The 23,408-nt window shown below is 39.6% G+C and overlaps 7 non-coding genes across 7 annotated transcripts; 5 read left to right on the top strand and 2 right to left on the bottom strand.

Annotated features, from left to right (window-relative positions):
- Positions 1-4,110: 4,110 nt before the first annotated feature.
- Positions 4,111-4,192, bottom strand: trnal-aag (transfer RNA leucine (anticodon AAG)). The gene has a single exon. It is a non-coding gene; the product is annotated as a tRNA-Leu (tRNA).
- A 203-nt stretch (positions 4,193-4,395) lies between these two features.
- trnak-uuu (transfer RNA lysine (anticodon UUU)) lies at positions 4,396-4,468 on the top strand. Its single transcript has one exon. It is a non-coding gene; the product is annotated as a tRNA-Lys (tRNA).
- Positions 4,469-10,587: 6,119 nt separating this feature from the next.
- trnaa-agc (transfer RNA alanine (anticodon AGC)) lies at positions 10,588-10,660 on the bottom strand. The gene has a single exon. It is a non-coding gene; the product is annotated as a tRNA-Ala (tRNA).
- A 1,521-nt stretch (positions 10,661-12,181) lies between these two features.
- trnaa-agc (transfer RNA alanine (anticodon AGC)) lies at positions 12,182-12,254 on the top strand. The gene has a single exon. It is a non-coding gene; the product is annotated as a tRNA-Ala (tRNA).
- A 4,875-nt stretch (positions 12,255-17,129) lies between these two features.
- On the top strand, positions 17,130-17,202 carry trnak-uuu (transfer RNA lysine (anticodon UUU)). The gene has a single exon. It is a non-coding gene; the product is annotated as a tRNA-Lys (tRNA).
- A 577-nt stretch (positions 17,203-17,779) lies between these two features.
- Positions 17,780-17,852, top strand: trnaa-cgc (transfer RNA alanine (anticodon CGC)). The gene has a single exon. It is a non-coding gene; the product is annotated as a tRNA-Ala (tRNA).
- A 1,622-nt stretch (positions 17,853-19,474) lies between these two features.
- trnak-uuu (transfer RNA lysine (anticodon UUU)) lies at positions 19,475-19,547 on the top strand. The gene has a single exon. It is a non-coding gene; the product is annotated as a tRNA-Lys (tRNA).
- Positions 19,548-23,408: the final 3,861 nt, after the last annotated feature.

Raw genomic sequence — 23,408 nt, forward strand, 5'->3', positions numbered from 1 at the left:
TTAGGTAAGCGTTAATGTCCCGTACTACGTGGTTTGTTTAGAATGATGAAGGAATTTGTACTTTGTGAGACGTTTGTAAGTGAAATAGCATGTACTTGATCAGCTTGAAATAATAGCACACTGTATGTGTAACATGTTCTCCACACCATCTAGTTGTACGTCCAGCTGTTTCAAACAGATTGTAGTAAAAAGAGGACAGTTTAAATATATATGTATGTGCAGCCTAATAATGCACTGAGTTTTAGATATTAATACCCACATATTTTATGTTGAATAACATGCATTATAATTTCAGTTCTTGCTTCACAGAGCTGCTTTGTTATTGCACTGCACTAAACAGTTGGTATATCCTGCACTATTGTGGCCCTTACATAATGCAGCATCAATGCTCTGTTAGTACATTACAATTTACAAATGGTAAATGGTAATTCCCCTTCATAAGGGGAATTAGCTCAAATTGTGGAGCGCTCGCTTAGCATGTGAGAGGTAGTGAGATCGATGCCCGCGTTCTCCAGGTTTTAAAATTATGTAGAGAAACAGATGGACTACAGTCAGTAATTGTAGAACTACAAAGTGCTTCAATATGGTAAGCGGAGCTGATAAAATGGACAGTGAGTCTAGAAACAAGGAGGTTGTTTTAATGTTATGTTCTAACCTGTAATAAATTGCATTTCTGAAAATGTCCACTAGGTGGAGGCAAACCCCAAATTTACAAAATTGCTCCTGATGACTATTGTTTATTGAAACACAACATTTCCATCACAGATCTGCTTCAAACTTAGGGAGATCCGCTGTCAGAACTCGGACACAGTCTCTATGTTCAAGTCTAGATTGAAAACATATTTATTTACTCAGGCTTTTGATTGGTCTTTTCAAACTAAACAAGCAAACCTAGTTATGCTGTAATAGTTAGGGGTGCTGGAGTCTAAACCTGTAAAACTCTCTGATATTTTACTCTTAACGATTTCACATTGTAACAACATCTTCTGTTGTTTTAACCCGAGGTGGCTCTGACGGAAACCTGTTCACCCTCTCGAAGTTAAAGACTGCAAGTCGAGACTGCAGTGCCAATAATGCTGCTCCTACTAGATGTGACGGTAACCTGGCGTGTTTGCACCAAAAATGTCCAGAACTTAAAACGGACTTTATCACAGACTGGACTGAACAATGAAGAACTTACATTATTTTTTTGCTAGTTACAACTTTCAGTTCAATTTTATTTTGTGTTTGTATGATTTGTGTAAATCCTATTTATTTAAAATATCCTCCAGGCCACCCAAGAAGGACGGGTCCCTGCTGAGTCTGGTTCCTATCAAGGTTTCTTCCTGAGTTTTTCCCTGCCACAGTCGCCCTCGGCTTGCTCAATAGGGGTTTTTGGTCTGTTGGTCCTGGATTTTGTAAAGTTGCTTTGAGACAATGTTCATTGTAAAAAGCGCTATATAAATAAATTTGACTTGACGTGTCTGAGATCTCTAACTCAAGCACCGTTTATGCAATCCATTTGAGTACTACTGTATTTTATAGAGTACATCCTGAGCTTTTTAGTAATGTCACATTTGTGGGTGTGTGGCAAGCAGCTCATGAACTTTCTTTTAAAAATGGCTGCCATGTCATATTTCACGTTTTATGGAAATAAGCAAAGTAAGAGATCAGTTTTGTTCAATATGAGTCGTAACTTCAGTTTATAAAGATTACAGAAATGTACAGCAATTTTAACCCTTTCTAAACAAAACATTTATCCAATGTCCTTTGTTGTGGCAAGCAGGACTAACTGCCCCCTGTTTTTAGCCTATTTCTATACAAGGAAGCAGAGAGCTGAGTAAGGCAGAAAATATTTTATTACAAATTTATGCAGGAAATTCAGGTGGTGGTGTGTTAGTGTGTGTTGTGCTGGAATGACTGGATAAGACACAGCAGCGCTGCTGGACTGAGAATAGTCCACCAACCAAAAACATCCAGCCATCAGCACCCAGTGGGAAGCGTCCTATGACCACTGATGAAGGTCTAGAAGATGACCAACTCAAACAGCAGCGATAGATGACTGATCGTTTCGGACTTTACATCTACAAGGTGGACCAACTAGGTAGGAGTGTCTAATAGAGTGGACAGTGAGTGGACACGGTATTTAAAAACTCCAGCAGCGCTGCTGTGTCAGATCCACTCATGCCAGCACAACACACACTAACACACCACCACCATGTCAGTGTCACTGCAGTGCTGAGAATGATCCTCCACCTAAATAATACCTGCTCTGTGGTGGTCCTGTCAATAATTGTAGAACTTTAAAGTGCTTCTATATGGTAAGTGGAGCTGATAAAATAGACAGTGAGTGTAGAAACAAGGAGGTGGTTTTAATGTTATGGTTGATTAGTGTAAACTCACACTGTTGTATGTGCTTGCATGACTGTAGGACGCGTTTTCAGTGCATTACCGTAATATCCATAAAATGTGTCCTTGAGATTTCAGTGCAGAAAAGTTTGTGTAGAGACTGCAGCAGCGGATACTGTGTTTGTTTAGATTTTATAGTCATACTTTATTAACAAGTTTAAGGTAAGTTTATTAAAATAAACGTTTTTTGTATATTAGCTTCTGGATATTTTCGGATGCTACGGACAAAACTGTGTTGTACTGCTATGATGATACGACTATGTTCCAAACCCTTTTAGACTCTTCCACCACCGTTAGCGCTTCTCTCAGTTAGTTTAGCTCATTAAATATATTATCCACAATATCGCTTACTTTTACAAACCCAATTCCAAAAATGTTTAGACAGAAGAGAAAATGTCAATGTAAATATACAGCAGTTTGCTAGCATACAAACTACTAGCATACAAACATACATCGCTCCAAAATATGAATGAATGCTTCAACCAGGGTTGCCAGATTTCGCATCTCAAAGTCCGCCAAAATGCATGGAAAACCGCCCAACATACTCAGGAAAAACAGCCGATAATCAGCGCTTAAACAATATTAAACCAGTTAAACATGATCTACTACTGCTGATATCTCACAAATCAGTGATTACAAATTATTAATGTCATTTGAAATAATAAAAAACTAAGACTAAGAAGTCTTAAGGGTTTTTTGTGTTTTTGCTAGAACTGTTTCTACTTGAAGAACTCTTTAGTATAATTCAAGGTTCTTTGCTAACTCAATTAGATTTTTATGGATTTTTTTTTCTTGCCACATATAAATGCACATAACATTTAAGGACTGGAAAACAATCGTGCAATTGATACAGGAAAAACGGAAAAAGGTGAAAGAAAGGAATCTGTTTGTAATCTACCTGCAAAATTCTCCTCCTGAGATGTTTTTTTTAGTGTGTGTAAGCAGCAACATACTTCACCTAAAACTTGATATAATCGCCTTCAAGACAGCCAAAACAGAAATAAAAAAATTGTATATTAATTGAAGTTCTACAGGACAACATATGTTAAAGTTTGTAATTTAAGTCACATTCTTGTGAGGATTAAAGCAGGTTGCAGAGCCCGGATAGGTCAGTCGGTAGAGCATCAGACATTTAATCTGAGGGTCCAGGGTTCAAGTCCCTGTTCGAGTGAGTTGCTTCCTATTGCATTAGGTAAGCGGTAATTTCCAGCATTTAACCAGCCACAGTGAAGAACTGTTGGAGTAGCGACTAATCTTAACCCATCAGATACACGACCATTCTTTTGTTACAGTAAGCTTGCAAGCAGAGCAACAAGACGGTCAGTATTTAAGGGCTTCCTTTCTTACAACATTTCTTCTGCTAAACCATCGTGCTGTATGCTTAATTTAAGACTTCGTGGTGCATCGGTGTGTTTGAGCTTGTTCAAAAGCTCATTGGCTTTAGAACGTATGCTGTTTTCACAGTGTCTGCGTTCCATTTTAGATATAAACACAGTTATTGGGTGAGTAAATTTTTTTCCTATTATATCATAGTTGCATGTAGTCAGAGTGATGCTAGAGATAACAGCAACAATACAAAGGTACACCAAGTTAAGGTTTGTGTGCACAGTTACATAAAAGAAGGTTATGGGTCAAAAAGGGCATGTGCCACACTTGGGATTGTGATTGAGTATACGTTGCATTGGGTGGGTAAACATGGAGCCGGCGTTGAAAAGCATGAGTTGGCAGTGGTGGGATTCAAACCCACGCCCCCGAAGGGACTGGATCCTTAATCCAGCGCCTTAGACCGCTCGGCCACGCTACCACTGTTTAAGGGGCAGATCGAAACGAGCAACTACGTATGCAATTTCTACCTGCATTTTCCAATAGAAGTCAAAGAGGTTTGCAAGTGCAGTCACCACACTTGTGATGGAGCACAAGCTACACCAAACTGGTAAACATCATGAGTTGGTGATGAACTTTCTTCTTCAGACTGGTTTTTAAATGAAAGTCAAAGAGAAGGCAGGAACCCGGATAGCTCAGTCGGTAGAGCATCAGACTTTTAATCTGAGGGTCCAGGGTTCAAGTCCCTGTTCGGGTGAGTTGTTTCTTACTGCATTAGGTGAGCGGTAATGTCCCGTACTACATGCTTTGTTTAGAATGATGAAGAATTTGTACTTTGTGAGATATTTCTAAGTAAAATAGCATGTACTTGATAAGCTTGAAATAATTGCACACTGCATGTGTAACATGTTCTCCACACCAACTAGTTGTTTTAAACAGACTGTAGTAAATAGAGGACCGTTTAAATCTATATTTATGTGCAGCCTAATAATGCACTGAGTTTTAGATATTAATACCTACATATTTTATGTTGAATGACATCCATCATAATTTTAGTTCTTGCTTCACAGAGCTGCTTTGTTATTGCTCTGCACTAAACAGTTGGTATATCCTGCACTATTTTGGCTCTTACATAATGCAGCATCAACCCTTAAGTCAGTCTGTCAGTGGTACAAAGTTACAATTTGGTTCAGTTCGTCCTAAAGGCTGCGATAAACGTGAGTACGTGAGCTTAAACACGTTGAACCCCCACTTTATAATGCAGCATCAATGATCTGTTAGTACATTACAATTTACAAAGGGTAAAGGCGAGTTCTTTATACGAGCAATTAGCTCAATTGGTAGAGCGCTTGCTTCGCGTGTGAGAGATAGCGGTATCGATGCCCGCATTCTCCAATGCAGAAACATTATGATCGTTTAAAGGCAACACGTAATGTAAGAATCGTTTCGTCATTGCTCACTGAAACGCTGCGTCAAAAATGAGGTCAGTTTTCGCTCTATTTTCATTCATCGTTTAGTTTAAAGACCTTTATTAATTTTTTTAAATTGACAAACATGCAATAACTTTGAAACAATCTTGAAACAAATCTTTTCACATTATTATGTATGGTAGAGGGTTAAAGATGTAAATTTGTATAAAGCATGAGCTGTAGCTGCACACATTCAGTTTAAAACACTGATGCTTGCCTACAAAGCCAAAAATGGACCAGCCCCAAGCTACCATCGTGGTCTAATCAAACCCCGCTCTGTACCACGCAACCTCCGAGCCACTAGTCTCGCTCGACTTGAGCCCCCACCCAGGACTAAAGGAAGACAAGCATCAAGGCTCTTCTCTGTTCTAGCACCCAAGTGGTGGAATGAACTTCCTCTGTCTGTCCGAACATCTGAGTCTCTTGCTGTCTTTAAAAAACGATTAAAAACCCACCTTTTTACTAAACACTTAAGCTGACTTGTACTTATTTACTAACATTTTTTTTTCCATTTCCAAAAAAACTAACAAAAAAACACTTCTAACAGGTTTCAGCAGATTTGTGTTCTTTGACTGTTGTTTACTAAAACTTGAGAAATGAAATGTTTACTATGGAAGCACTTCTGTAAGTCGCTCTGGATGAGAGCGTCTGCTAAATGCAGAAAATGTAAATGTAAAATGTTAAAAGTGGAATTTAAACCTACACCTCCAGGGGAGACTGCAAACTAAACACAGCACCTTAGACCACTCAACCATCCTGACCTGCTTGCAAAGGTCTAATACCAATCCCACAACACCCCCACGTGAACTAAGCTTTGGATGAACTGTTGTATCTTTTCACATTATTATGTATGGTAGAGGGTTACAGATCGCAGCACCTTAGACCGCATCCTGACTAGCTTGGGTACCGTTGACACCACATCATATATCAATAGAAAAGGAGCCCCATATGAGCACTCCAACTGACCAAATAATGATTTTGGGTGGACCATTCTTAGCACTGTAACGGCACTAGCATGTTAGGGTGTGTTTTATCTGGTATGAATGTATTAGGTACAGCCTTCTTGTTGGGTTTTTAACTGACTGGATTATTTGTTAATAACTCAAACCCTGTTTGTGCTGGTTGTAGGATATTCAATCGAACACTAGATGTAGTGTAGTGTAGAGCATCAGACTTTTAATCTGAGGGTCCAGGGTTCAAGTCCCTGTTTGGGAGAGTTGTTTATTACTGCATTAGGTGAGCGGAAATGTCCCGTACAACATGGTTTAATTAGAAAGTTGAAGAATTTGTACTTTGTGAGATGTTATTAAGTGAAATAGCATGTACTTGATAAGCTTGAAATAATAGCGCTCTGTGTGTGTAACATGTTCTCCACACCAACTAGTTGTTTCAAACAGACTGTAGTAAATAGAGGACAGTTTAAATCTATATTTATGTGTAGCCTAATAATGCACTGAGTTTTAGATATTAATACCCACATATTTTTTGTTGCCTTAAAGACTCACTTAAATCCTGATCATAATTTTTGATGCTGCGTTTCATTAAGCGATGCCGCAACGAGTTTCATATTACATGATACCCTTAAATAATCATAATGTATCTGCACTGGAGAATGCGGGCATCGATCCCGCTACCTCTCACATGCTAAGCGAGCGCTCTACCATTTGAGCTAATTCCCCTTACGATGCTCCCTTGTTCCCATTTTGAAGGTTGTGATATTACTTTAAACTTACCTTTTCTTTTTCATGTAATTACTGATATTTTACTGGATCTCTGCTGATATCTTGTGGGCCATATTGACTAATCAGTGAAAATTAATGTTTCCTTGTATAATAAAACCATTATGCTTATTTAGCTTTAATTAGCTTTAATTATTAAAGAGTTAATAAGATAGTGATGGTGAAACTAAAAACCTGTTATTACCATCACTAAGTGTCTTTACCATCACAAGAAGTTATGTGTCGGTAATGACATGTTGAGGTAATAACAGTTTTTACTTAGGGAAAAAAGTAAACAGCTAGTATACAATGTACTTTACATACATTTAAATAATGTGAACATTTCAATTGTAAAATACAGCTGTAACAATGTAAATAGACGCTGAATAAACATACTTTATGATCAGGATGAATACATGTTTAAATTTCTCACATTTTTAGAGATCAAAAACCAAGGTCCTGGCATCCATGTGGATGTTACTTTGACACGTACCACCTACCTCAGCATTGTTGCAGACCATGTACACCCTTTCATGCAAACTGTATTATCTGATGGCTGTTGACTCTGAAGAAGTAACTTTGTATAAAGCTTGAGATGTCAGAAGTGGGATACGAACTCACACCTCCAGGGGAGACTGCGACCTGAACGCAGCACCTTAGACCGCTCGGCCATCCTAACATGCTTACGAGGTCCTAATGCCAATTACCAACAACACCCCCACATGGCCAAAGATTTGTACAAAGTGCTGAATCTTTTCACATTGTTATGTATGTTAGAGGGTTAAAGACATAAATTTGTATAAAGCACTAGCAGTCAGAAGTGGGATTCAAACCCACGCCTCATGGGACACTGTGACCTGAACTTAGCGTTTTAGACCTCATCCTGACTAGCTTGGGTACCATCGACACCACCATTTGTACGAACTGCTTAATCTTTTCACATCATTATGTATGGTAAATATACTGATTGTAACCCATTTGCTGCACTGTACACTTTGTCACTAGGCTGTAAACCATATATCAATAGAAAGGGAGCCCCATATGAGATCTCCAACTGACCAAATAATGTTTTTGGGTGGACCATTGTTAGCACTGTAACGGCACTAGCATGTTAGGGTGTGTTTTCCCTGGTATATGTGTATTAGGTACAGCCTTCTTTTTGGGTTTTTAACTGACTGGATTATTTATTAAGAACTCAAACCCTGTTTGTGCTTGTTGTAGGCTATTCAATCGTCCATTAGATGGAATAATATGAATACAGTTAATATTGCGTTAGAATCAAGCAATAGAACACGAGAGGGAGTGTGTTATCGCGAATAACATCACGGCTGTGATTCGGTCGCAGCCGTGATGTTATTCGCGATAACACATGACCTCAAGTGTTCTATTGCTTTTATACAACAGTTTTTACAAAATAAAGAAAGAAAATAAATCAAAGAAGCCCTGAATTTCATAATAAATATGCTTTAATATTGACAATACCTTCCGCCAAAAAGTAGTTCCACAACGAATATAAAGTTTAACACTACGATCGGGAAAAAGGTCTGTGTCGCCTGCGTGCGCGTTTGTGTGCATGAAGCTTGTCGTTACTGGCAACGCGTCAGCGGAGTAATACAGTTGTGGTGTGAAAAGGCTGTGCTGTTATCACGAATATCAGCACGGTTAGAACGCTTCTCAACCAATCAGATTGTAAGGTCGGAACTAACTGTGGTATAAAGTAAAACGATGTCTGTTTCTATCACAGTTTCATCGCATGCTGACCTCTAGAATACAACTGATGTATGTAGCACTAAGAAGTGTTTCTTAAGGGTTCTTTTTGTGTTCTTGGTAGAACTGTTGCTACTTGAAGAACCCTTTAGTAGAATTCAAGGTTCTTTGCTAACTCAATTTGATTTTTATGGATTTTTTTTTCTCTTGCCACATATAAATGCACATAACATTTTAATGACTGGAAAACAATCGTGCAAAATTCTCCTCCAGAGATGTTTTTCTTTGTGTGTAAACAGCAACAGCCTTCACCTTTAAAGCACCTTTAAAACCCCCTTTAGCCTTTTGTAAATTGTAATGTACTATCAGAGCGTTGATGCTGCATTATAAAGTGAGAGTGCAAAGTGTTTAAGCTCACATACTCTTTTCTGTATTATACCTTGCTTTTAAACCATCACAGACTCTATTTATCGCAGCCTTTAGGACGATCTAAACCCAATCAAAACTGTCTTTGTACCACTGATAGACTGACTTAAGGGTTGATGCTGCATTTTAAAGGGAATGTCGTGAGTTTCAGCTGTTCATCTTCTATGAAGCAGTTTCACCAGAAGAAAAACCATTAAAAAGTCACGTACCTCTACTTTAACAAAAAGTCATTTCAGATAAAACTCCGAGACATTTCAAAATTGGAGAATTATAAGTTATTGTGTGTTTGTGTAGCCCAATTAAAATTTGGGCATAACTAATATTTTGTTTATGTTAATTTATAACTAGTAAATAAGTTGTTCTTATTTGTTCTGTAAATAATGTTCTGGTTGTTTTATGCTGTTTAAAGTAAAGTGTATGTATAGCCCTCCCTTGATTTATTTTTAAGCCAATCAGCATGAACTGTCACAGGTCGGGAAAAGAGCGGGAGAAAGTGGGTGGAAAAGAAGAAAAAAGTGTCATGTAAGCGGGTAAAACACCTGTTTAGGATTTATCTTTCTTGATGCATTAAGACAAACGGACAGTGAGTCTTATATTAACATCTTGCAGTCGATTAGTGACATTGTTTATGCTGTATCAGCCGTGAACTTCGTCTCTTGAGTTTCGCGCATGGACATTGAAGGCAGTACGCTTCCTCAGCAACTGTGATGATTACAGTGGATTAAAAGCATCGGATAAACTCTGATTGTTTCATCCAAGATCAAAAGGAAAAAGACTGGTGGATTTTTTCTGTTTCATCCATGTAAACAAAGAACGTGGACAGCTCCACCACAACCGACCAAATATACTTCATGATCTGTGCTGATTGGGACTATTAGGTTGGATCAGGCCTGCAACGGTAATTTTGGGTACCCTTTTTTTAGTTAGTTATTTACCTAACTTAGGAGAGATTGATAATGTTTTGAATATTACTGATGGTAATTTGAGTGAATCTGTATTTTAACATTTTTGTAAAATATATTGGGGTTTGAAATGCATATTAATGATTGTGTAAATGAGTAAATAGTTAATTTGTTTAAGTATTATTAACGTATACAAGTTTGGTATGTGAGTCAGGGATAATGTTAATACAGCTACTGTAAATGGTGTTAGTAAATGGTGTTTTTTTTTGTGCAAGGTTAGTACCACATATATATAGGGTAATTGAAGTAGTTTTTTCAGTTTAAATAAGAGTATAGCTTAAATATAAAATAATCGTAAGTACTGATAAGTAGTGGCCCTTTTAAATCCTTACATTACCACAAAGAAAGAGATTTCTTAAACAAATAAAAGAAGTCAGGGAGCGCTTTCCAAATACAGCCAGGGGTGCTAGGGGGCGCTACATTTGTCAATTTAAACAAGTCAAAAAATGTCTTTAAACCAAACGATTTGAGTAAAAATAGAGCATAACTGTCACTGTAGAACTTACAGACTGACCTAATGTTTGATGCAGCGTTTCAGTGAGCAACGACTTTCATATTATGTGTTGCCTTTAAATGATCATAATGTTTCAGCATTGGAGAATGTGGGCATCGATCCCACTACCTCTCGCATGCTAAGCGAGCGCTCTACCATTTGAGCTAATTCCCCTTACACAAAACCTTCTTTTAGGATTTGTAAATTGTAATGTACTAACAGAGTGTTGATGCTGCATTATAAAGTGAGAGTGCAACGTGTTTAAGCTCACGTACTCTTTTCTGTATTATGCGTTGTTTTTAAACCATCACAGACTCAGTTTATTTAAAACCTTGATCTTAGCCTTTAGGACGAACAATGTGAGGTCTTTTATGAAGTGCATTTTTTCTTTGATTTTGTTGGACCTGTAGGAGATTGTCCTGTTCTTGTTGCAGCTCTGCTGGAGGGTTATTTTCTTGGTGTTTGTGGTGGTGGTGGTGGTGGGGTCTTTGTTCCCATTTTGGTTTATTTAGTAAATGATGTACTTTACATCCATTTAAATAATGTGAACATTTCCATTTTTGTCATAAAATACTGCTGTAACAATGTAAATGGACGCTGAATAAACATACTTAAATGGATATTTAAGTATTTAAGTACATATTTAAATGGATTTAAAGTACATCATATACTAAATAAACCAAAATGGGAACAAAGACCCCACCACCACAAACACCAAAAAAATAACCCTCCAGCAGAGCTGCAACAATAAACAGAGCAAGATCAGGATGAATACATGATTCAGTTTCTCAGAGATCAAAAGCCTGGGTCCTGGCATCCATGTGGATGTTACTTTGACACATACCACCTACCTCAGCATTGTTGCAGACCATGTACACCCTTTGATGAAAACTGTATTCCCTGATGGCTGTGTCCTCTAAAGAAGTAGATTTGTTTAAATCATGAGCTGTCAGAAGTGGGATTCGAACCCATAAACTGCTTAATCTTTTCACATTATTATGTATTGTAAATGTACTGACTGTAACCCATCTGCTGCACTGTACACTTTGTCACTAGGCTGTAAACCAAAAATCAATAGAAAGGGAGCCCCATATGAGATCTCCAACTGACCAAATAATGTTTTTGGGTGGACCATTCTTAGCACTGTAACAGCACTAGCATGTTAGGGTGTGTTTTCTCTAGTCTGAGTGTATTAGGTACAGCCTTCTTGTTGGGTTTTTAACTGACTGGATTATTTATTAAGATTAATTATTATTCATTAAGAACTCAAACCCTATTTGTGCTCGTTGTAGGCTATTCAATTGTCCACTAGATGGCATAATATGAATACAGTTACAAAGTAAAACGATGTCTGTTTCGAGCAAAGTTTCATCGCATGCTGACCTGTGTGGAATACAACTGATGTATGTAGCACTAAGAAGTGTTTCTTAAGGGTTCTCTTAGGTGTTCTTGGTAGAACTGTTTCTACTTGAAGAACCATTTAGAATAATTGAAGGTTCTCTGCTAACTCAATTTGATTTTTATGGATTTTTTTATTTTGCCACATATAAATGCACATAACATTTTAATGAAAAGCAACGCATAATATAGAAAAGAGTACGTGAGCTTAAACATGTTGCACCCTCACTTTATAATGCAGCATTAACACTGTTAGTACATTACAATTTACAAAGGGTAAAGGAAAGTTTTGTGTAAGGGGAATTAGCTCAAATGGTAGAGCGCTCGCTTAGCATGCGAGAGGTAGTGGGATCGATGCCCACATTCTCCAGTACACAAACATTATGATCATTTTGCAATCTGAAAAGATGAAATTAGGGTAAAATTCGTTGCAGCATCAACCATAAGGCTAGTCTGTCCGTGTTACAATGTCAGTAACGCCCTATTTACGCTCAAACAGTTTTGTTTACATACCTTTTTTGTTTTGTTTTGACAGAAACTTATAATTTTTTATAATGTTTTATTATTTGACACTGTTACAATTGATACATTATAAAGTATTGTACATATTTAAGTTCGGTGGCATAATTGGCTTGCTTTTAAAAACGACCACAGTGCGCCATCTACAGGCCATTCTTGGTACGTCTTGTTAAAACGTAGCCAATGGAAAACTGGTGCCCACACTTCTGTGGCTTGGGATCTACTATTTCATTCAACAGGTCATCGGGATCTACTTTTTAAAAAGGTTGGTCTCATCATTTTTCAAGAATGCTTTAAAGCTTTTTTAAATGCGCTTCATTTGCCTGTATTGATATTCAGCATTACAGGGCAAGCGTGGGTCCAGTGTCACGAACACCGGGCTCAAGACAAAAATACACCCTGGACAGGGCGCGTCAAACCATCGCAAAGCATCACACACTAATTTATCCACTCACTCACACATACAGGTGCAAATTAGCAGCAATTACACCTACTGGCACGTTTTCATACCCGGAGGAAAGCCACGCATACATGGTGAGTATACACCGATCAGCCATAACATTAAAACCACCTCCTTGTTTCTACACTCACTGTCCATTTTATCAGCTCCACCATATAGAAGCACTTTGTAGTTCTACAATTACTGACTGTAATCCATCTGTTTCTCTACATGCTTTTTTATTCCCCTTTTATGCTGTTCTTCAATGGTCAGGACTCTCCCAGGACCACTACAGAGCAGGTATTATTTGTGTGGTGGATCATTCTCAACACTGCAGTGACACTGACATGGTGGTGGTGTCTTAATGTGTTGTGCTGGTATGAGTGGATAAGACATAGCAGCGCTGCAGGTTTTTAAACACCTCATTGTCACTGCTGGACTGAGAATAGTCCACCAACCAAAAACATCCAGCCAACAGCGCCCTGTGGGAAGTGTCCTATGACCACTGATGAAGGTCTAGAAGATGACAAACTCAAACAGCAGCAATAGATGAACGATCGTCTCTGACTGTCTCTACAAGGTGGACCAACTAGGTAGGAGTGTCTAATAGAGTGGACAGTGAGTGGACACGGTATTTAAAAACTCCAGCAGCGCTGCTGTGTCTGATCCACTCATACCAGCACAACACACACTAACACACCACCACCATGTCAGTGTCTCTGCAGTGCTGAGAATGATCCACCACCTAAATAATACCTGCTCTGTGGTGGTCCTGTCAATAATTGTAGAAATTCAAGGTGTTCCTATATGGTGAGTGGAGCTGATAAAATAGACAGTGAGTGTAGAAACAAGGAGGTGGTTTTAATGTTATGTTCTAACCTGTAATAAATTGCATTTCTCAAAATGTCCACTAGGTGGAGGCAAATCGCAAATTACAAAAACAGTGACCACATTTCATGTCAATCTCGCTGACCTGTTAGAATGAGGTGCAATGTACCAATATGCACTGCGCGATCGACTGGTAGATCGTGGTCGACGTACTGGGCAGCCCTGGTGTATAACAACAGCAAACTGTAATGAGTGACATTATGAGCTTTAATTAACATATCCTCCCGAGACCGAGCAATTCATTTTTGTCACCTGTGGGGACACATGTCCGAGATCTCTAACTCAAGCACCATTAATGCAATCCATTTGAGTACTACTGTACTTTATAGAGTATGCCCTGGGCTTTTAATTAAGTCAGTCTGTCAGTGGTACAAAGACAGTTATGATTTGTTTCAGTTCGTCCTGAAGGCTGCGATAAACGTTTCAAATAAACCGAGTCTGTAACCGCTTAAAAGCAACACATAATATAGAAAAGACTACGTGAGCTTTAAAACATTGCACTCTTACACTCTTGCACCCCTGGCCTTCATAATGGCTATGGAGGTCATCATCAGGGCCTCAAGATGGGTGGTGGGGAGTGAGCGAGCTAAGAACGGGATCCGCCTTCCACCTATCCGAGCATACATGGACGACATGACCACTCTGACCACTACTGCAGCATGTACCAGGCGGTTACTTGGTAAACTGCAGGAGAACATAAAGTGGGCCCGGATGAAAATCAAGCCGAACAAGTCACGAAGTATTTCAATAGTCAAGGGACAGCTAAAAAACATGAAGTTCTACATTGGTGACGACCCAATACCAACAGTGTTTGAGCAACCTGTCAAAAGCCTGGGCAGATGGTACAACGCAAGCCTCAAGGACAAAGACCAAGTGCAGCAGGTAAGGCAAGAAGAAATGGCTCGGTGTCCCACGCTGTATGACTTACATGAGCCTCTATGGCAAAGGGGTCCTGGAACTGCCTATCACGAGCCTCACCGAAGAGTACAAGTGCGCTAAAGTAAGACTCCAGATGACTTTGAAGGACTCCAGAGACCAGACCATTAGCAATACTGCTCCACCCCTGATAACTGGACGGAAATGGACACCATCCGACGCGGTGCAGCATGCTACGTCAGCCCTGAGGCACAGCGATATTGTAGGGCATGTCCAGTTGGGAAGGGGAGGCTTTGGCCTTACGGCAAGTAAGCCAACCTGGCATAGGGCCACAGCATCGGAGAGGAGGAAAATGGTGGTTGAGGAGGTGTGCCGTCAGGAGGAGGCAGAAAGAAGGACAAAAGCTGTCTCGCTTGCCAAGCAGGGACAATGGATGAGGTGGGAAGGCTTGGAGAGAAGAAAGCTCAGCTGGAGGGAGCTCTGGGAGATGGAGGCAAGCAACATCAGCTTCATTATCAGAGCCACGTATGATGTGCTCCCATCTCCAAAAAACCTCCACCAGTGGGATGGCGAGGCTCCAACCTGTGCCCTCTGCCCAACTCCAGCAACTCAAACACATCTTGACCGGCTGTAAGACCAGCCTCACACAAGACCGCTACACATGGAGGCACAACCAGGTCCTCAAGAGTCTGGCAGCAGCTCATGAGAGCAAGAGGAATGCCATCAACTCCTTGCCCAAGAGAGCAACCAGTTCCATTACAGCCCCAATCTTCATTCGGGAGGGACAGGAAAAGCCTAGCCATCCCCCTACTAAACAAGAAGCTGGACAGCTAGCCATGGCCCGGGACTGGAAGATGCTAGTCGATATTGGCCAGCAACTAATTTTTCCACCTGAGATTGCAGCCACCACCCTTAGGCCAGACTTGGTACTCTGGTCCCCTTCATTGAAGTCTGTATACATCACAGAGCTCACAGTTCCATGGGAGAACTCAACAGAAGAGGCCTATGAGCGCAAGAAACTGCGCTACACAGAACTGGCAGCAGATGCTCAGATGGAATGCGAAAGTCTATCTGGTTGAAGTGGGATGCAGAGGTTTTGTGGCTTCTTCCACCATCAGGCTGCTGAAAGAACTTGGCATCCATGGACAGGCTCTGCGACAAACAATTAGATCAGTCTCTGAAGCGGCCGAAAGAAGCAGCCAGTGGATATGGATCAAGCGGAAGGACCATTGCTGGGCTCAAAAAGCATCGACAGGACCCGCTCACTAATTTCCCCCACACCCCATCCCTTTAGAGAACCCAGGTCACAGCCCTCCAGGAGGAGGATGAACAAGGTATACGATTAGCGCTAGGCTTGACTCGAGGAAGAGGACACCCCCTGCCTTGCATAGTCCCGTGGGCTGCGCCACTTAAATAACCAGGCAATTCTCATGATTGGACATGGGACACAAGCTCAGGTTTGATCACCATGTAGCTGGCCACCTTTGATGAGGGTGTTTAGTGTTGAAAGGCTGAAACACCCCTTGATTCGAAGGTACACTACTGATGATGTGTCTTGAAATTTACATCTTTCCACATCTGAGATACAGCTCTCGCAACACCAAGGCAAACCTCATGTGCATACCATTTACTGGCACAATGGACAAGTTTACCATCACGTCCGGTGTTTCATGATTCAATGCAGCATCAGCGCTCTGTTAATACATTAAAATTTTCAAAGGGTAAAGGATGTTTTTTGTAATTAAAAACTAAGACTAACTAGGTCTAAGATTTGTACAAACTGTTGTATCATTCTTTTCACATTATTATGTATGGTAGAGGGTTAAAGATGTAAATTTGTATGAATCATGAGTTGTCAGAAGTGGAATTCAAACCCACACCTCCAGGGGAGACTCCGACCTGAAAGCAGCGCCTTAGACTGCTCGGCCATCCTGACTAGCTAAGTCACCCTTAACACCACCCCCACCCCCACCCCCACCCCCACCCCCACCCCCACCCCCACCCCCACACTTACACCCCCACCCCCACACCCACACCCACCACCACCCCACACCACACCACACCACCCCACACCACCCCACACGGACTGGATTATTTCTTAAGAACTTAAACCCTGTTTGTGCTCGTTGTAGGCTATTTAATCGTCCACTAAATGGCAAAATCTGAATATAGTTATTGCTAACTCAATTTGATTTTTATGGATTTTTTTATTTTGCCACATATAAATGCACATAACATTTTAATGACTGAAAAACAATCGTGCAATTGATACAGTAAAAAAGGTAAAAAGTGAAAAAAAGGAATCATTTTGTAATTTACCTGCAAAATTCTCCTTCCGAGATGTTTTTCTTTGTGTGTGTAAGCAGCAACATACTTCACCTAAAACTTTATATAATCACCTTCAAGAGAGCCAAAACAGAAATAAAAAAAAATGATATTAATTGAAGTTTTACAGGACAACTTTTGTTGTACAAAGTTTGTAATTCAAGTCACATCCTTGTGAGGATTAAAGCTGGTTGCAGAGCCCGGATAGCTCAGTCGGTAGAGCATCAGACTTTTAATCTGAGGGTCCAGGGTTCAAGTCCCTGTTCGGGCGGGTTGCTTCTTACTGCATTAGGTAAGCGGTAATGTCCCGTACTACATGGTTTATTTAGAAAGTTGAAGAATTTGTACTTTGTGAGATATTTCTAAGTGAAATAGCATGTACTTGATCAGCTTGAAATAATAGCACACTGTATGTGTAACATGTTCTCCACACCGACTGTTTGTACGTCCAGCTGTTTCAAACAGACTGTAGTAAATAGAGGACCATTTAAATCTATATTTATGTGCAGCCTAATAATGCACTGAGTTTTAGATATTAATACCCACATATTTTATGTTGAATGACATGCATCATAATTTTAGTTCTTGCTTCACAGAGCCGCTTTGTTATTGCACTGCACTAAACAGTTGGTATATCCTGCACTATTTTGGCCCCTACATAATGCAGCATCAACCCTTAAGTCAGTCTGTCAGTGGTACAAAGTTACGATTTGGTTCAGTTCGTCCTAAAGGCTGCGATAAACGTGAGTACGTGAGCTTAAACACGTTGAACCCCCACTTTATAATGCAGCATCAATGATCTGTTAGTACATTACAATTTACAAAGGGTAAAGGCGAGTTCTTTATACGGGGAATTAGCTCAATTGGTAGAGTGCTTGCTTCGCGTGCGAGAGGTAGCGGGATCGATGCCCGCATTCTCCAATGCAGAAACATTATGATCGTTTAAAGGCAACACGTAACATCAGACTCCTTTCGTCATTGCTCACTGAAACGCTGCGTCAAAAATGAGGTCAGTTTACGCTCTATTTTCATTCATCGTTTAGTTTAAAGACCTTTATTAATTTTTTTAAATTGACAAACATGCAATAACTTTGAAACAATCTTGAAACAAATCTTTTCACATTATTATGTATGGTAGAGGGTTAAAGATGTAAATTTGTATAAAGCATGAGCTGTAGCTGCACGCATTCAGTTTAAAACACTGATGCTCGCCTACAAAGCCAAAAATGGACCAGCCCCAAGCTACCATCGTGGTCTAATCAAACCCCGCTCTGTACCACGCAACCTCCGAGCCACTAGTCTCGCTCGACTTGAGCCCCCACCCAGGACTAAAGGAAGACAAGCATCATGGCTCTTCTCTGTTCTAGCACCCAAGTGGTGGAATGAACTTCCTCTGTCTGTCCGAACATCTGAGTCTCTTGCTGTCTTTAAAAAACGATTAAAAACCCACCTTTTTACTAAGCACTTAAGCTGACTTGTACTTATTTACTAACATTTTTTTTCCATTTCCAAATAAACCAAAAAAAAAAAACCACTTTTAACAGGTTTCAGCAGATTTGTGTTCTTTGACTGTTGTTTACTAAAACTTGAGAAATGAAATGTTTACTATGGAAGCACTTCTGTAAGTCGCTCTGGATGAGAGCGTCTGCTAAATGCAGAAAATGTAAATGTAAAATGTAAAATGTTAAAAGTGGAATTTAAAACTACGCCTCCAGGGGAGACTGCGAACTAAACACAGCGCCTTAGACCACTCAACCATCCTGACCTGCTTGCAAAAGTCTAATACCAATCCCACAACACCCCCACGTGAACTAAGCTTTGGATGAACTGTTGTATCTTTTCACATTATTATGTATGGTAGAGGGTTACAGATCGCAGCACCTTAGACCGCATCCTGACTAGCTTGGGTACCGTTGACACCACATCATATATCAATAGAAAGGGAGCCCCATATGAGCACTCCAACTGACCAAATAATGATTTTGGGTGGACCATTGTTAGCACTGTAACGGCACTAGCATGTTAGGGTGTGTTTTCTCTGGTATGAGTGTATTAGGTACAGCCTTCTTGTTGGGTTTTTAACTGACTGGATTATTTGTTAATAACTCAAACCCTGTTTGTGCTGGTTGTAGGCTATTCAATCGACCACTAGATGTAGTGTAGTGTGTATTCGTGTTTCCTTAATTTCGTTGTGTTCTCCCTTAATGTAATTGCGTTCCACCTTAAAGAATTTGTGTTGTCTCTTAATATATTCTTGTTTTTCCTTATTGTTGTTGTGTTGTCAGCTTTTGTTTGTTTTGTAAATGTTATTGTGTTTTAACTCAGCGGGCCACCGTAATATAGATGGCATAATATGAATACAGTTAGAAAGTAAAACGATGTCGCATGCTGACCTGTGTGGAATACAACTAATGTATGTAGTACTAAGAAGTGTTTCTTAAGGGTTTTTTTTGGTGTTCTTGCTGGAACTGTTCTACAGGACAACGTATGTTAAAGTTTGTAATTCAAGTCACGTCCTTGTGAGGGTTAAAGAGACTTGCAGAGCCCGGGTAGCTCAGTCGGTAGAGCGTCAGACTTTTAATCTGAGGGTCCAGGGTTCAAGTCCCTGTTTGGGCAAGTTCTTTATTACTGCATTAGGTAAGCGGTAATGTCCCGTACAACATGGTTTAATTAGAAAGTTGAAGAATTTGTACTTTGTGAGATGTTATTAAGTGAAATACCATGTACTTGATAAGCTTGAAATAATAGCGCTCTGTGTGTGTAACATGTTCTCCACACCAACTAGTTGTTTCAAACAGACTGTAGTAAATAGAGGACAGTTTAAATCTATATTTATGTGTAGCCTAATAATGCGCTGAGTTTTAGATATTAATACCCACATATTTTACGTTGCCTTAAAGACTCACTTAAATCCTGATCATAATTTTTGATGCTGCGTTTCATTAAGCGATGCCGCAACGAGTTTCATATTACATGATACCCTTAAATAATCATAATGTATCTGCACTGGAGAATGCGGGCATCGATCCCGCTACCTCTCACATGCTAAGCGAGCGCTCTACCATTTGAGCTAATTCCCCTTACGATGCTCCCTTGTTCCCATTTTGAAGGTTGTGATATTACTTTAAACTTACCTTTTCTTTTTCATGTAATTACTGATATTTTACTGGATCTCTGCTGATATCTTGTGGGCCATATTGACTAATCAGTGAAAATTAATGTTTCCTTGTATAATAAAACCATTATGCTTATTTAGCTTTATTTAGCTTTAATTATTAAAGAGTTAATAAGATAGTGATGGTGAAACTAAAAACCTGTTATTACCGTCACTAAGTGTCTTTACCATCACAAGAAGTTATGTGTTGGTAATGACATGTTGAGGTAATGACAGTTTTTACTTAGGGAAAAAAGTAAACAGCTAGTATACAATGTACTTTACATACATTTAAATAATGTGAACATTTCAATTGTAAAATACTGCTGTAACAATGTAAATAGACGCTGAATAAACATAGTTTATGATCAGGATGAATACATGTTTAAATTTCTCACATTTTTTGAGATCAAAAAACAAGGTCCTGGCATCCATGTGGATGTTACTTTGACACGTACCACCTACCTCAGCATTGTTGCAGACCATGTATACCCTTTGATGAAAACTGTATTCTCTGATGGCTGTTGACTCTGAAGAAGTAAACTTGCATAAAGCATAAGATGTCAGAAGTGGGATACGAACTCACGCCTCCAGGGGAGACTGCAACCTGAACACAGCGCCTTAGACCACTCGGCCATCCTGACATGCTTGCCAGGTCCTAATGCCAATTACCAACAACACCCCCACATGGCCAAAGATTTGTACAAAGTGCTGAATCTTTTCACATTGTTATGTATGTTAGTGGGTTAAAGACATAAATTTGTATAAAGCACTAGCAGTCAGAAGTGGGATTCAAACCCACGCCTCATGGGACACTGTGACCTGAACTTAGCGTTTTAGACCTCATCCTGACTAGCTTGGGTATCATCGACACCACCATTTGTACGAACTGCTTAATCTTTTCACATTATTATGTATGGTAAATTTACTGATTGTAACCCATTTGCTGCACTGTACACTTTGTCACTAGGCTGTAAATCATATATCAATAGAAAGGGAGCCCCATATGAGCACTCCAACTGACCAAATAATGTTTTTGGGTGGACCATTGTTATCACTGTAACGGCACTAGCATGTTAGGGTGTGTTTTCTCTGGTATGAGTGTATTAGGTACAGCCTTCTTTTTGGGTTTTTAACTGACTGGATTATTTATTAAGAACTCAAACCCTGTTTGTGCTTGTTGTAGGCTATTCAATCCTCCATTAGATGGAATAATATGAATACAGTTAATATTGCGTTAGAATCAAGCAATAGAACACGAGAGGGAGTGTGTTATCGTGAATAACATCACGGCTGTGATTCGGTCGCAGCCGTGATGTTATTCGCGATAACACATGACCTCAAGTGTTCTATTGCTTTTATACAACAGTTTTTACAAAATAAAGAAAGAAAATAAATCAAAGAAGCCCTGAATTTCATAATAAATATGCTTTAATATTGACAATACCTTCTGCCAAAAAGTAGTTCCACAAAGAATATAAAGTTTAACACTACGATCGGGAAAAAGGTCTGTGTCGCCTGCGTGCGCGTTTGTGTGCATGAAGCTTGTCGTTACTGGCAACGCGTCAGCGGAGTAATACAGTTGTGGTGTGAAAAGGCTGTGCTGTTATCACGAATATCAGCACGGTTAGAACGCTTCTCAACCAATCAGATTGTAAGGTCGGAACTAACTGTGGTATAAAGTAAAACGATGTCTGTTTCTATCACAGTTTCATCGCATGCTGACCTCTAGAATACAACTAATGTATGTAGCACTAAGAAGTGTTTCTTAAGGATTCTTTTTGTGTTCTTGGTAGAACTGTTTCTACTTGAAGAACCCTTTAGTAGAATTCAAGGTTCTTTGCTACCTCAATTTGATTTTTATGGATTTTTTTTTCTCTTGCCACATATAAATGCACATTACATTTTAATGACTGGAAAACAATCGTGCAAAATTCTCCTCCAGAGATGTTTTTCTTTGTGTGTAAACAGCAACAGCCTTCACCTTTAAAGCACCTTTAAAACCCCCTTTAGCCTTTTGTAAATTGTAATGTACTATCAGAGCGTTGATGCTGCATTATAAAGTGAGGGTGCAAAGTGTTTAAGCTCACATACTCTTTTCTGTATTATACCTTGCTTTTAAACCATCACAGACTCTATTTATCACAGCCTTTAGGACGATCTAAACCCAATCAAAACTGTCTTTGTACCACTGATAGACTGACTTAAGGGTTGATGCTGCATTTTAAAGGGAATGTTGTGTGTTTCAGCTGTTCATCTTCTATGAAGCAGTTTCACCAGAAGAAAAACCATTAAAAAGTCACGTACCTCTACTTTAACAAAAAGTCATTTCAGATAAAACTCCGAGACATTTCAAAATTGGAGAATTATAAGTTATTGTGTGTTTGTGTAGCCCAATAAAAATTTGGGCATAACTAATATTTTGTTTATGTTAATTTATAACTAGTAAATAAGTTGTTCTTATTTGTTCTGTAAATAATGTTCTGGTTGTTTTATGCTGTTTAAAGTAAAGTGTATGTATAGCCCTCCCTTGATTTATTTTTAAGCCAATCAGCATGAACTGTCACAGGTCGGGAAAAGAGCGGGAGAAAGTGGGTGGAAAAGAAGAAAAAAGTGTCATGTAAGTGGGTAAAACACCTGTTTAGGATTTATCTCTCTTGATGCGTTAAGACAAATGGACAGTGAGTCTTATATTAACATCTTGCAGTCGATTAGTGACATTGTTTATGCTGTATCAGCCGTGAACTTCGTCTCTTAATAATAATAATAATAATACTTTCAATTTATATAGCGCCTTTCAAGATACCCAAGGTCGCTTTACATCAAACAATAAACAGTTCAGTGAGGTACAAAAAGAAAGCATAGTTAATTGAAGAGATGGGTTTTTAACAGAGATTTAAATTGTGGAAGTGAAGAGACAGAGCGAAGAGAAGAAGGGAGAGCGTTCCACAGAGTGGGGGCAGCCACACTAAATGATCTGCCACCCAAGGTTGACAGCCTAAATCTAGGTGTGGCCAGCAGGCCAGCATCGGAGGACCTGAGTGAGCGACTGGGTATGTAAGGTGTCAGCAGATGGGAGGTAGACCGGGGCAAGTCCATGAAGGGCTTTAAAAGTAAGGAGTAGTATTTTAAATTGGAGGCGTTTATGCACAGGGAGCCAATGCAATTGCTCCAAAACCGGGGTGATATGGTCGTGTTTTCGAGTGGATGTGAGGATCCTGGCCGCAGCATTTTGAATAAGCTGTAGAGGGCGTATCGACTTGTTAGGAAGACCATAGAGCAGTGAGTTGCAATAGTCCAGCCGAGAAGTAACAAAAGCATGG

The sequence above is a fragment of the Trichomycterus rosablanca genome, unplaced genomic scaffold (genome assembly GCF_030014385.1).
Source record: "Trichomycterus rosablanca isolate fTriRos1 unplaced genomic scaffold, fTriRos1.hap1 scaffold_173, whole genome shotgun sequence".
Classification (NCBI taxonomy): Eukaryota; Metazoa; Chordata; class Actinopteri; order Siluriformes; family Trichomycteridae; genus Trichomycterus; species Trichomycterus rosablanca.